The sequence below is a fragment of the Chiloscyllium plagiosum genome, chromosome 37 (assembly GCF_004010195.1).
Source record: "Chiloscyllium plagiosum isolate BGI_BamShark_2017 chromosome 37, ASM401019v2, whole genome shotgun sequence".
NCBI lineage: Eukaryota > Metazoa > Chordata > Chondrichthyes > Orectolobiformes > Hemiscylliidae > Chiloscyllium > Chiloscyllium plagiosum.
The window spans coordinates 24,401,631-24,413,126 of record NC_057746.1 but is presented as its reverse complement, the minus strand read 5'-3'; the positions used below and the strand labels follow the sequence as shown (position 1 = coordinate 24,413,126).

The window sequence follows — 11,496 nt, the reverse complement described above, 5'->3', positions numbered from 1 at the left end:
ATCTCTATGACTCTAAGGTCTGACAGCATCTAGAGAGAGAGAAAAAACCAAGTTAACGTTCCGTATCCAGTGACCCTTCGTTAGGACGCTAAAAATTCAGTCCATCGTGCCCGTCCCTATTGACAAAAATATCAAACAAACCCCACCTCATCCCCCTGTCAGCCGATCACTCCCCCGTATTCCGTCCAATGGCATTTTAACAAATGTTGCAAAGTAACTTTTTTTTTTGCCCGTGGGATCTTCCTGTGCGCATACGGACTACACACAAAAAAAAAGTTGCACCAAAAGCCTTTTCGCATTCCACCTTCTCATTAATCCTTCCCCTCCCGGGCAAGCGAAATGCACATCTCACAAAGTTGTGCCCAGGCAATTACAGAGCGGTTCCAAACGGGTTTCTGAGGAACTTTTTTTTTAATTATATTTTTTTGGTAAAATAAATCAGTCCTGATTATTCATCATGCCCCTGCTTGGTGTTACATAACTCAGTCAGGCTGCTGCCGGGGGGGGGGGGAGAATTAGACCTTATTAAAATTTGTGGCGAACATAACTTGTTGACACGATTCCGCTGTCTCTCTCTCTCTCTCACACACACACACACACACTCAGATTGAATTTCAATCTGTAGACCGAAATTAGCTGTAGTCTGCGTCACAGGAAGATGGCGACTAGCATAGCTGCTGGAGACGTGTTGTGTGTGTTTATCTGAGTTGGAAACCTCACTGCGAATCAGCCAAGTGCAGAAAGAGAGAGAGAGAGAGAGAGACAGACTGCACTAGGAGAGAAACTGCAGCGGTCTGTACTGGGTGTGGATTCAGATGCTGCAGGTGAGTGTTTTACTGTGACAGACAGTGGGGAGAGGTAGGATGGGATCCTATCGTCTGGGAGGGAGTGAGTGGGGGGGGGGGGGGGAAAGAATTAAACCCCCCCCCAAAAAAGGGGAAAACACCCCAGAGAAATGGCTAGATCGCGAATTTTCTTTTGGTATTAACTTCCTCCGCTGGGCCAGAAAAACATTCCCTGTTCTGTGGAAGCCACTGGGTCAGTTTCTCAACACACCCCCTCATACGTGATCTTCTCCCCCTCCTGCCAAACAGAGGTTGGCGGGGGGGGGGGGGGAAAGAGAGAAAAAAATCAGTATGCAATAAGATTTGGGAGCGGGGAGGGAGAGGTTCATTGCAGCAGACGTGAGGGGCTGGGGATATACACACACACAGATTGCTATATCCGCCGAACGGTAACGTTGAGGCGTCTCGTCTGATTTCCTCGGGGCACTGTCAGGTCTTTGGCGTGGACAGATTTGGGGGTGACGGAATGAGAAGGGTGCGGGAGCGGCCCTTCGGCCCGTCTGAGTGTGCACCGCCAGTGAGTACGCTGCATCCACCCACATCATTCCCTTTTCCATACGTGTGTATGTGTCGTACAGGGGCCAGTCTGTTCCTAATTAATTCTCTCTCGCTGCATGTTTTATGAGTAAGTGAGGGGCGGGGGAATTTCGAGCTTTTGCAGATATTCCTCTCCTCCCCTCCCCTCCCCTCCCGGTTGAGTTTCCTACAGCCATCCCCTCAGAATGTGGGAAAGGGACTTGCAGTGCACACACCCACCTCCCTCTCTCTCGCTTGCGGTATGCAGCTCAAAGGCGTTGGAGGGGAAGGCGTTAGGCTGGGCTGCCCCGCCTCGATGCTTTGATTTGCATTTTCAGATTTGAGTAGCTGTCCCAGCCCTGCCCCTTCCAACACTGTAACCCCCGCTGGGCACCGCAACTCTCGGAGGGTGTGACCCAGGCTTCGTGAGAGGGGATGCAGCAGAATCAAATGGTATGATGCTGGGTCTGCAAGGGTTAAATTCTGTGGTCAGCCTTTGCCAAGTATGTGTGTGTGTGTGTGTGTATGCGCGTTCCCTTCGATACAGGAAGCTGAGCACCATCCTACTCAGAGCAGTGAGAGAGTCAGGAGACCAGAACCTAGGGGGCATTTTTTCTCTCTCTTTCCCCCTCCCCCCATCCACTCAGGAGTTTTGGAGACTTTTCAGGTGGCTCAGTGGTTAGCACTGCTGCCTCACAGCACCAGGGACCCAGGTTCAATTCCAGCCTTGGGCAACTGTCTGTGTGGAGTTTGCACGTTCTCCCTGTGTCTGCGTAGATTTTCTCCAGGTGCTCCAGTTTCCTCCCACAGCCCAAAGGTGTGCAATTCAGGTGAATTGGCCGTGTTAAATTGACCCATAGTGTTAGGTGCATAAGTCAAGGGGAAATGGGTCTGGGTGGGTTACTCTTCGGAGGCTCGGTGTGGACTGGTTGGGCCGAAGGGCCTGTTTCCACACTGTAGGGAATCTAATCTAATGTACAAGCCAGGAGTTTGCTGGAATGCCCTCCAACTGGCCTGGATGGGTGCAGCTCCAACAACACTCAAGAAGTTCGACACCACCCAGGGCAAATCAGCCCCCCACCCTCTGCCCCTGCTTGATTGGCACTACATCCACTCTCTCCACCACTGACGCAGAGTGGAAGCAAAGTGTGCCAGCGACAAGATGCACTGCCAAGGCTACATTGCCAGGCAGCATCAGGAGGTGCAGAAGTCGACGTTTCGGATAAAACCTTTCCCAGCCTTGAAGAAGGGTTCCACCTGAAACTTCAACTTCCCCACCTCCTGACGCTGCCTGGCTTGCCATGTTCTTCCAGCCTCCCCCTGTCTACTTTGGATTCCAGCATCTGCAGTTTGTTTTGTCTCTAACCAGGGCTCCTTTGCCGACATTCGAAGTTCTTTCATTCGGAGATGCCGGTGTTGGACTGGGGTGTACAAAGTTAAAAGTCTCACAACACCAGGTTATAGTCCAACAGGTTTAATTGGAAGCACACTAGCTTTTGGAGTGCTGCTCCTTCATCAGGTGATTGCTCTTTGACCTTTACCTCCTCCCACAGTCCAAAGATGTGCAGGTCAGGTGAATTGGCCACGCTAAATTGCCCGTAGTGTTAGGTGCATTAGTCAGAGGTAAATAGGGGGTAGTGGATTGGTCTTCGGAGGGTCGGTGTGGACTGGTTGGGCTGAAGGGCCTGTTTCCACACTGTAGGGAATCTAATCTAGAAAGAGAAGGGCAGGAGATACATGGGAACATCAGCAGTTGCACATGTCCCTCCAAGCCACTCACCATCCTGACTTGGAAATGTATCGCCGTTCCTTCAGTGTCACTGGGTCAAAATCCTGGAATTCCCTCCGTTGTGCTGCAGTGGTCTACCTGCACATGGACTGCAGTGGTTCAACAAAGCAGCTCACCATCACCTTGCGGGCAATTTGGATGGACAATAAATATTGGATTATAGTGGTGCTGGAAAAGCACAGCAGTTCAGGCAGCATCCGAGGAGCAGTGAGCAACACCCACATCCCACGTCTGAATCTATAAAAAGGCTGTGAGAGGTTTAACCCGAAGATTGATGAATACAGTGTGGGAAGGTTACCTCCCATCCTTAGAAAAAAACTGAGGAAGGAGAATTTTAACAGGACCATTACTATTACAGATATATGTTCAGGAGTTTGTGGCTGCCAGTATATAATAGACACAGTGGATAGAAAGGGTAAACAGTTCTTAATATGTTATTGGATAAAACTATTGATATCCTTTAGATTCACCATCCTGACTTAAAGTTTAATTCATCAATGCCATTTAATATTCGTAAAACCCAACTCCATCCATTTAGAGATACTGTACATTTTGCTAATGAGCCAATCCCATTTTACGTTTGTTTGCAATCAGTTAGCTATCTTGTAAAGCTAAGCTAAAAAAGAAATCATTAAGACGTTTGAGCTAAATGATGACAAGGGCATGTTGATTTGATGGGTCACTGACAATGTCATTGAGCGGTTTGATTCTAGATGCCAGGCCTTGTTGTGAAAATATCTGCTGGTTCAAGCTGTATAATGCACCATTCCTGCTTTGCTGTATAAGTGTCAGTCGTTAATTCAGATTGTGCACTCACTCAGAATTTATTAGTGTTAAAAGTGATTGTCATCTGGAGGGGACTGGTTCTATTATTTAAAATGCATGATTATTGAAATATCTTCAGTATTCTGTGCAGTAACTAGGCAGAGCTTTGGGGACGATACAGAGGGACCTTTTACACTCCAACTAACCCCGTGCTGTCCCCGTCCTGGGAATGTTTGATGGGGACAGTGTAGAGGGAGCTTTACTCTGTATCTAACCCCTTGCTGTCCCTGTCCTAGAGGTGTTTGATGGGGACAGTGCAGAGGCAGCTTTACTCTGTATCTAACCCTGTGCTGTCCCTGCCCTGGGCATGTTTGATGGGGGACAGTGTAGAGGCAGCTTTACTCTGTATCTAACCCCGTGGTGTCCCTGCTCTGGGCATGTTTGATGGGGGACAGTGCAGAGAGAGCTTTACTCTGTATCTAACCTCGTGCTGTCCCTGTCCTGGGCGTGTTTGATGGGGACAGTGTAGAGACCTCCTTCCTTGCCCCTGTCCTTATTACAGTTTACAGTCAGTTAAACCCCTGGGCTGATTGCTTCCTGTCCTGTTGTTTTCCAGTCCTCTCGTGGGCTGCAGTGGAGCTGGCTCCTGTTGTAATGACGTTGATACAGGCCTAAGCATTTAACTATTTCTGTGTCCCTTAACCAAAGTTGGAGACAGTAAGTATTGCCTCACAATCATTGTGAATGGCAGTCACACTGTTTCTGTGAAGAAATGGGGCTGGTAAATAGTTTCTGATGACTAGTCCTGAATTCCCCTCATGTCTGTGCTGACTGACCTACTCTGGGAGCCGGTCAGGCAAAGTCCACATTTAAAAATTCCCTTCCACATTTTAAAGTTTTTCATTAGCCTTGCCCATCCCTTGTTCTCTAATCCCCTCCATCCTCCTCAAATGAGAGTCTAGAACTGGGGGAGGGGGGGGGCATAGTTTTCGAATAGGGGCTGTCCATTTAGGACTGAGATGAGGTGTCTTCACTCGGAGAGTAATGGACTTTGGAATCTTTCCTCCACCGAGCAGTTATTGTGTATGCCTGAGGCAGAAGTTGATACGTTTCGAGGTGTTAAAGCTATCAGCCTTGATCAGACACTTGATCAGGCGGGTCAGGCTCCAGGGGCAGAATGGCCTTCTCCTGTTTCCCTTGTTAAAGGCGCTGTGTAAGTGGAGCGACTGTGGAAATGGGCTGCAGCACAACAACGTCTGAGCTGCCTTGTCCAGTGGAGCAGCAGGAAACCTTAACCTGGGGGAGGTTAACCTGGGAGAGAGAGAGTGGGGACTGCAGCTGCTGGAGATCAGAGTCGAGGAGTATGGTGCTGGAAAAGCAGGGCCGGTCAGGCAGCATCCGAGGAGCAGGAGAGTCGACGTTTCGGGCATAATCTACTCATCAGAAACATTCCTGATGAAGAGCTTGTGCTGGGAACGTCGACTCTCCTGCTCCTCGGATGCTGCCTGACCGGCCCTGCTTTTTCCAGCACTACACTTATTGACTGAGGAAGAGTCCGGCCCAACTTGGTCCCAGAAGAGCTCAGGAAGGTTAACGGGATGGTTGACCCCTGATCTCAGGCCAAGGGGTGGCCACAAAGTTGTGTGGGGGGGGAGGGGGTAGTAATGATTCAAGGGGAGAGAAAATTGTCCGGAGTATTCTGTACAGTTCAGGGAGGGAGAGACTGTATGGGGTGGGGGGGTATGGGAAGGTGGGGTGTGCCATCGAGGCTTCAGTGATAGCCAGCAGAAAGCGGTTGAGTTACGAAGCACCGGCCTCGGAGACTCGGCCATCCCGTGCACGTGCACGTGTCGCTGATCGAGGGACAGTCATGTTGAGGGCTTTCTGGTGGCTGACTAGCTTTGATGCTGCGGCTCAGGGTAACCTGCTTCCTTTGACGGGAGTGGGATGGAGTGGGCTCTGAACGACAGAGGAGGGGGCTGAGAGAGGGCCTGAAGATCAAATCTGGTCCGTTCAGGAGTAAAATCTGGAGCCACACCTTCACGCAAAAGGCGGCAGAGATTTGGAACGCTGGTAGAGGGGAGGGGTGGGAGTGGGTTACTTACAAGTTTAAAGGCTTACAATTGTCAGGTCTTGGTTTGGTGAGGGTAAGGGGGGGGGGGCGCGGAGAAAGGTTACAGAGAGTTCAGGTGTGATACAATTGAATGGTGGAGGTTTGGGGGTGGGGAACGTGATGTCAATTGGCTGCCTCCTCCTGCAGTTCCTCTGTTTTGTGGTTGCCGTGATGTGTTGTCTGTGGCTGGGGTGTTGGTTGTGGAGAGGTGCTGTTTCTAAGACTTGCTCCAAGCTGTAATTAGTCTTGTTGTGTTCCTCTCTTTGCCCTGGCATGCCGCAGCGTGGGAAGTGTCTACACACCTGTCAGAGTAAAGCAACAGGAATTTCTCTCCTCACTAGATCGGGGAAGCCCAGAGAGGGGGTGATGGTAGGCAAGACGGAGGGTGGGCAGTGCCACCTTGGCAGAGATGATGAGTGCCCCTGGCATTAACCAGCCTGGGAAAGCTGACCCACCCATACCAGCACCCTGCCACAACCCACCGCCTCTACTCCCAGAGCCGAGTTCCCTCTGTGAGATCCGAAAGGGTTTGGGTGTTTCACTCACTGTCAGCTTGACCCTGTGTCTTTCGGAAGAAATCTCGCCCCCAGGCACCCCCGCCCTCCCCATCCCCTCACTGGGGACGGTGGAGAATTGGAGCCAGCCCCCAATCCTCTATCGTCACATGGGGATTCTAATTGAGACCCTCCCACCGATGTGCCCTTTTGCGGGGAAGGGTCTCTGTGTCTTAATAGACTGGTCTCTGAACTCTTTCCCCCTTACCCCCCCCAAAACACAATTCTGGCCTTGAGTCCGAGCGATGTCAGACACCCTCTGCTGAGGGGGGGGTGGGGCCAACCGTGCCTTCAGTGGGCTGGGCCCTGAGCCCTGGACTACCCTGCCCACTCCTTCCTCCCCCTCCTACATTGCCTGACCCCGGGGGGTTGGTATTGGCTGTATTTTCCTCCCAGGGGCACTCCGCACACGGGTTTGGCATTCCCATGCCAACCAGAGTCAGTTGAGTACATCTCTCAAGGGGTACTGCATTCCGTTGTTTCCCTCGGCAGTGGGCAGCCGTCTGACTCCTCCCTTCCTATCGAGTGGGGAGGGGCCTTTGACACCTTTGCCGGGGTGAACACGGCTTCCCAGTTGATTCCTCGATGAAGTTCCTGTCTGCCGAGAGAGCCATTCACCTGACTCCTAACCTTTTCCAGTTTTCCGGAGGAGCCCCGCCCTGTCTGCTATCTGGGTCGCTGCAGTGTTTTGCTCAGGCCAATCGGTGAGGTGGTGTCTCTGTCAGTCAGCACTGACCTGACCGCCTGGGCCTGTCTCTCCGGGCCGCAATGGGCTGCACCGAGGGGCAAGCAAGAGAAACGCTCCCCTCAGGCTTACCCTCACTGATGTAGACACACCCACTACCACACACACACAGACCACCCACCCACCCAAGATGGTGAAGATACTGCCTGGAGAGCTTTAGTGAATTTTTGGAGTGCAGCCCAGAGAGGATCATCGCTGTGGTTAATAGAAAATTCTCCTCACTTGCCTGGATGGGTGCAGACCCAACAACATTCAAGAAGCTCGACACCATCCAGGACAAAGCAGCCCACTCGATTCACACCACATCCACTCCTTCCCCCACTGACACTCAGTAGCAGCAGTCTGTACTATCTGCAAGATGTGCTGCAGGAATTCACCAAAGATCCTCAGAGATAGCACCTTCCAAATCCACGACATCTTCCGCCTGGAAGGACAAGAGCAGCAGATGTATAGGGGAACTCTATCCCCTGCAAGTTCCCCTTCAAACCACTCGCCATCATGACTTGGATGTTGCTGGGTCAACATAGAGTCATAGAGATGTACGGCATGGAAACAGACCCTTCAGTCCAACCCGTCCATGCTGACCAGATATTCCAACCCAATCTAGTCACACCTGCCAGCACCTGGCCCTCCTCGTGGCATTGTGGGTCAACCTACAGCGTGTGTGAACTGTAGCGGTTCATGAAGGTCCCCTTCTCGAGGGGCAACTGGGGCAGCCACACCCACTGAATGAATAACAATGATAAAGGGACTTTGTAGATGTACTGTACCTGGATTTCGAGAAGGCATTTAATAGGCTGCCACATCTAAAGTTGTTGCAGAGACTAATAGCTCATGATGTAAGGGGTAACATGTTGGTGTAGATAGAAGACAGAATAGCAGAAGTGAGACCGTGGCTGACTGGCAGGGTGTGATGAGTGGAGTTCTCAGGAGCCTGAATGTTTTACAGTTTACAGAGGAGCCTAGATTATCCGGCATTCGATTATCTGAATTTCGCATTCTCCGAACTGGATCGCGAGGTCCTGACGCTTGGCTAAATTGTGTTATCTGGCATTCAGTTATCCAAACAGAATACTCCTTGCCCGCGTCGTTTGGATAATTGAGGTTTCTCTGTACGCGAATGACTTTGATGCAGGGAGTGGAGGGGTGGTCGCTCAGGGCACGTGATACAAAGATAGGGAGGAAAGTGAAGGAGACTTGAAGTTTGCAAATACAGAGAGGTTGAGTGAATGGACAAAATTATGCAGATGACATGTGAGATTAATAATGGCCAAGTATGTTTTTCCCTCTTGTTGGTTCTCTCAGCACCTGCTGCATATCCAGTCTAGCAGCTATGTCCTTTAACACCCCAACTGCTGTCGAGTCAGTCTTGGTGGTGGGTGTTGAAATCCTCCGTCCAGGGTACATTGTGTGTCTTTTCCACTTTATTGCTTTCTCCATGTGCTGTTGAAACTGGAGGAGTACTGATTCATCAGCTGAGAGAGGACGGCACGTGGGAATCAGCAAGAGGTTTCCTTGCCCCTGTTTGACCTGAAGCCATGAGATCTCTTGGGGTCCGGAGTCAGCGTTGAGAGTTCCCGGGCTAACTCCCTCCACTGTGCCACTGCTGGGTCTGCCCTGCCGTTGGGACAAGGACACATTGAGGGATGGTGATGGAGGTGTCTGAAACATTGTGAGGTATGATTCTGTGAGTATGACTGTGTCAGGCTGCTGCGTGACCAGTCTGTGTGAGAGCTCCCCCAATGTTGGCACCAGCCCCCAGGTGTTAGTGAGGAGGACCCGCAGAGTCAACAGGGCTGTTTCTTGCCCAATGTTGTTCTCTGTGCCTCAGTCAATGTCAGGTGGTCTGACCAGTTTGATTCCTTTTTAGAGAGATTTCATCCGTTGATCCAACTGAGTGGCTTGTAGGGCCGTCTCAGAGAGAGAGTTAAGAGTCAACCTCATTGACCGTGAGGTGGAGGAGCCATTCAGCTCGTTGAGTCTCCTCTGCCAATCAATGGTCTCTGGGACTGGAGTCACATGTAGACCAGCGCAGGTAAGGAAGGCAGATTTCCTCCATCCAAGCACATAAGTGAACCAAATGGGTTCTTACGACATTCAAGAGGTGGTCATTGTTAGACTTTATCATTCCAGATTTTCAAAATTGGATTCAGGGTCCACCACAATGTGTTTCGAACTTGGGTACCTCTATGCTAATCCAGTGACGATTCCGTCGTGCTCTCATCACCCCTATTGCTATGGCTCATGCTTATGAAGTCCATACTGTGTGTCTGTGTGGGGGTCTCGGGTAGGGGTTGACGTTGGTGGTGGGGAGCTGGTTGTGTCACATGTGAGGTGGATCTGGGCTGTTCCCTCATGCGATAGCCTCCTGCCTCTTTGGCTGACCCGTGGGCCTCTTGGGGGTGTGGGGAAGAGTCCTTTGCATCCTTTTCAAGAGCCGTCCATCCACCCACCCACACACGAGCAGATTCTAGTGTGATTGGGGTAAACGTGGTGCAACACTGCCACCTGCTGGCTTTTGTGGCATGTGACACAGGGGACATGTGATGGACAGTCTCTGATTGGATAGGTCAAGCGGGGAAAGTCATCTGACAGTAATCCTCTCGGTGTCAGTTAGCTCCGTGTCTGCTTGTTGTCATGCCTTTGGATTGGCAAGACGTGAAGGCAAGCAGCTTGTGGGTTTCCTGCTGTTGTAAGTGAATCAATCTATCTATTAGGGCAGCACGGTGGCTCAGTGGTTAGCACTGCTGTCTCTCAGCGCCAGGGATCCGGGTTCGATTCCAGCATCGGGTGACTGCCTGTGTGAAGTTTGCACGTTCTCGTGTCTGCATGGATTTCCTCCGGTTTCCCCTCTCAGTCCAAAAATGTGCAGGTTAGGTGAATTGGCCGTGCTAAATTGCCCATAGTGTTACGTGCATTAGTCAGAAGGGAATGGGTAAAGGTTACTCTTCGGAGGGTCAGTGTGGACTTGTTGGGTTGAGGGGCCTGTGTCCACACTAATACGATCTAATCTCATCTATCTAACGTGTTTGCTACTCATTAAAAAAACAGGTTCATTTATCTTCCTGATGCCCCAGCCTTTCCTGGAATTACACACAACCTTGTGTCCACAATTCCACGGGCTGATGTGGAAAACTGCAAACTGCTGTCCTCACCTCCCTCCATCAGCAGCATCTTATCAACCCCTCTGCTTCAGCAGACCATCTAGCTTCTCCTGAAATCTCTCTCAGCAATTCCACTCCCTATCGTGGTGAATTTCAGATTCCAACCCCCCCCTCCCCAGGTCAGGAGAGTTCTCCCGAATGCCTAATTGGATTTATCAGTGATTTGCACTGTCCTTTCCCTGGCCACCCTCAGCAAAAGTCTGTCCTATCAAACTTTTTCCTATGATCAGCGTGCTGTATTTGCGGCGCTTCCCAGAGTGGGAGAAGGGAGTTGGGGGTTCATCAGAGAATCCCTACAGTGTGGGAACAGGCCACGTAGCTCAACAAATCCACACCGACCCTCCGAAGAGTAACCCACCCAGACCCATTCACCCACCCTATTATTCTACATTTACCCCTGACGAATGCACCTAACCTACACATCCCTGAACACTATAGGGTAATTTAACATGGCCAATCCACCCAACCTGCATATCTTTGGACTGTGGGAGGAAATCCACGCAGACACGGGGAGTATGTGCAAACTCCACACGGACAGTCGCCTGAGACTGGAATCGAACTAGAGTCCCTGGTGCTGTGAGGCAGCCGTGCTAACCACTGAGCCACAGTGCCATGCCACTCTAGAGCCTTGGCTTGGTCCGTCTTCATTGATAGTTTTATCTTTTCGATCGTGCTGCCTACCTATTTGTTTATCTCTTGTAAATCTTTCTCGTGCACCTTCTCTTTGCTTCTTAGTGTGGAGACCAGAATTTAGGTTATAGAACATAGAACATACAGCACAGAACAGGCCCTTCGGCCCACGATGTTGTGCCGAACATTTGTCCTAGCTTAAGCACCCATCCATGTACCTATCCAATTGCCGCTTCAAGGTCACCAATGATTCTGATTCTGCCGCTCCCACAGGCAGCGCATTCCATGCCCCCACCACTCTCTGGGTAAAAAACCCACCCCTGACATCTCCCCTATACCTTCCACCCTTCACCTTAAATTTATGTCCCCTTGTAA

General features: G+C 50.8%; 1 protein-coding gene across 3 annotated transcripts in view; it reads left to right on the top strand.

The window, feature by feature from the left end:
- Positions 1 to 636: 636 nt before the first annotated feature.
- LOC122541385 (PHD finger protein 1-like) overlaps positions 637 to 11,496 on the top strand; it is a 42,966-nt gene continuing 32,106 nt past the window's right edge. The window contains exon 1 of one of the 3 annotated variants that reach the window (XM_043678114.1): positions 637 to 824. The gene's annotated coding sequence lies outside the window, so the exon portion shown is untranslated. Of the gene's footprint in view, positions 825 to 1,714; positions 1,815 to 11,496 lie in introns of those variants that run through there. The other 2 variants (XM_043678112.1, XM_043678113.1) reach the window with 2 other exon arrangements.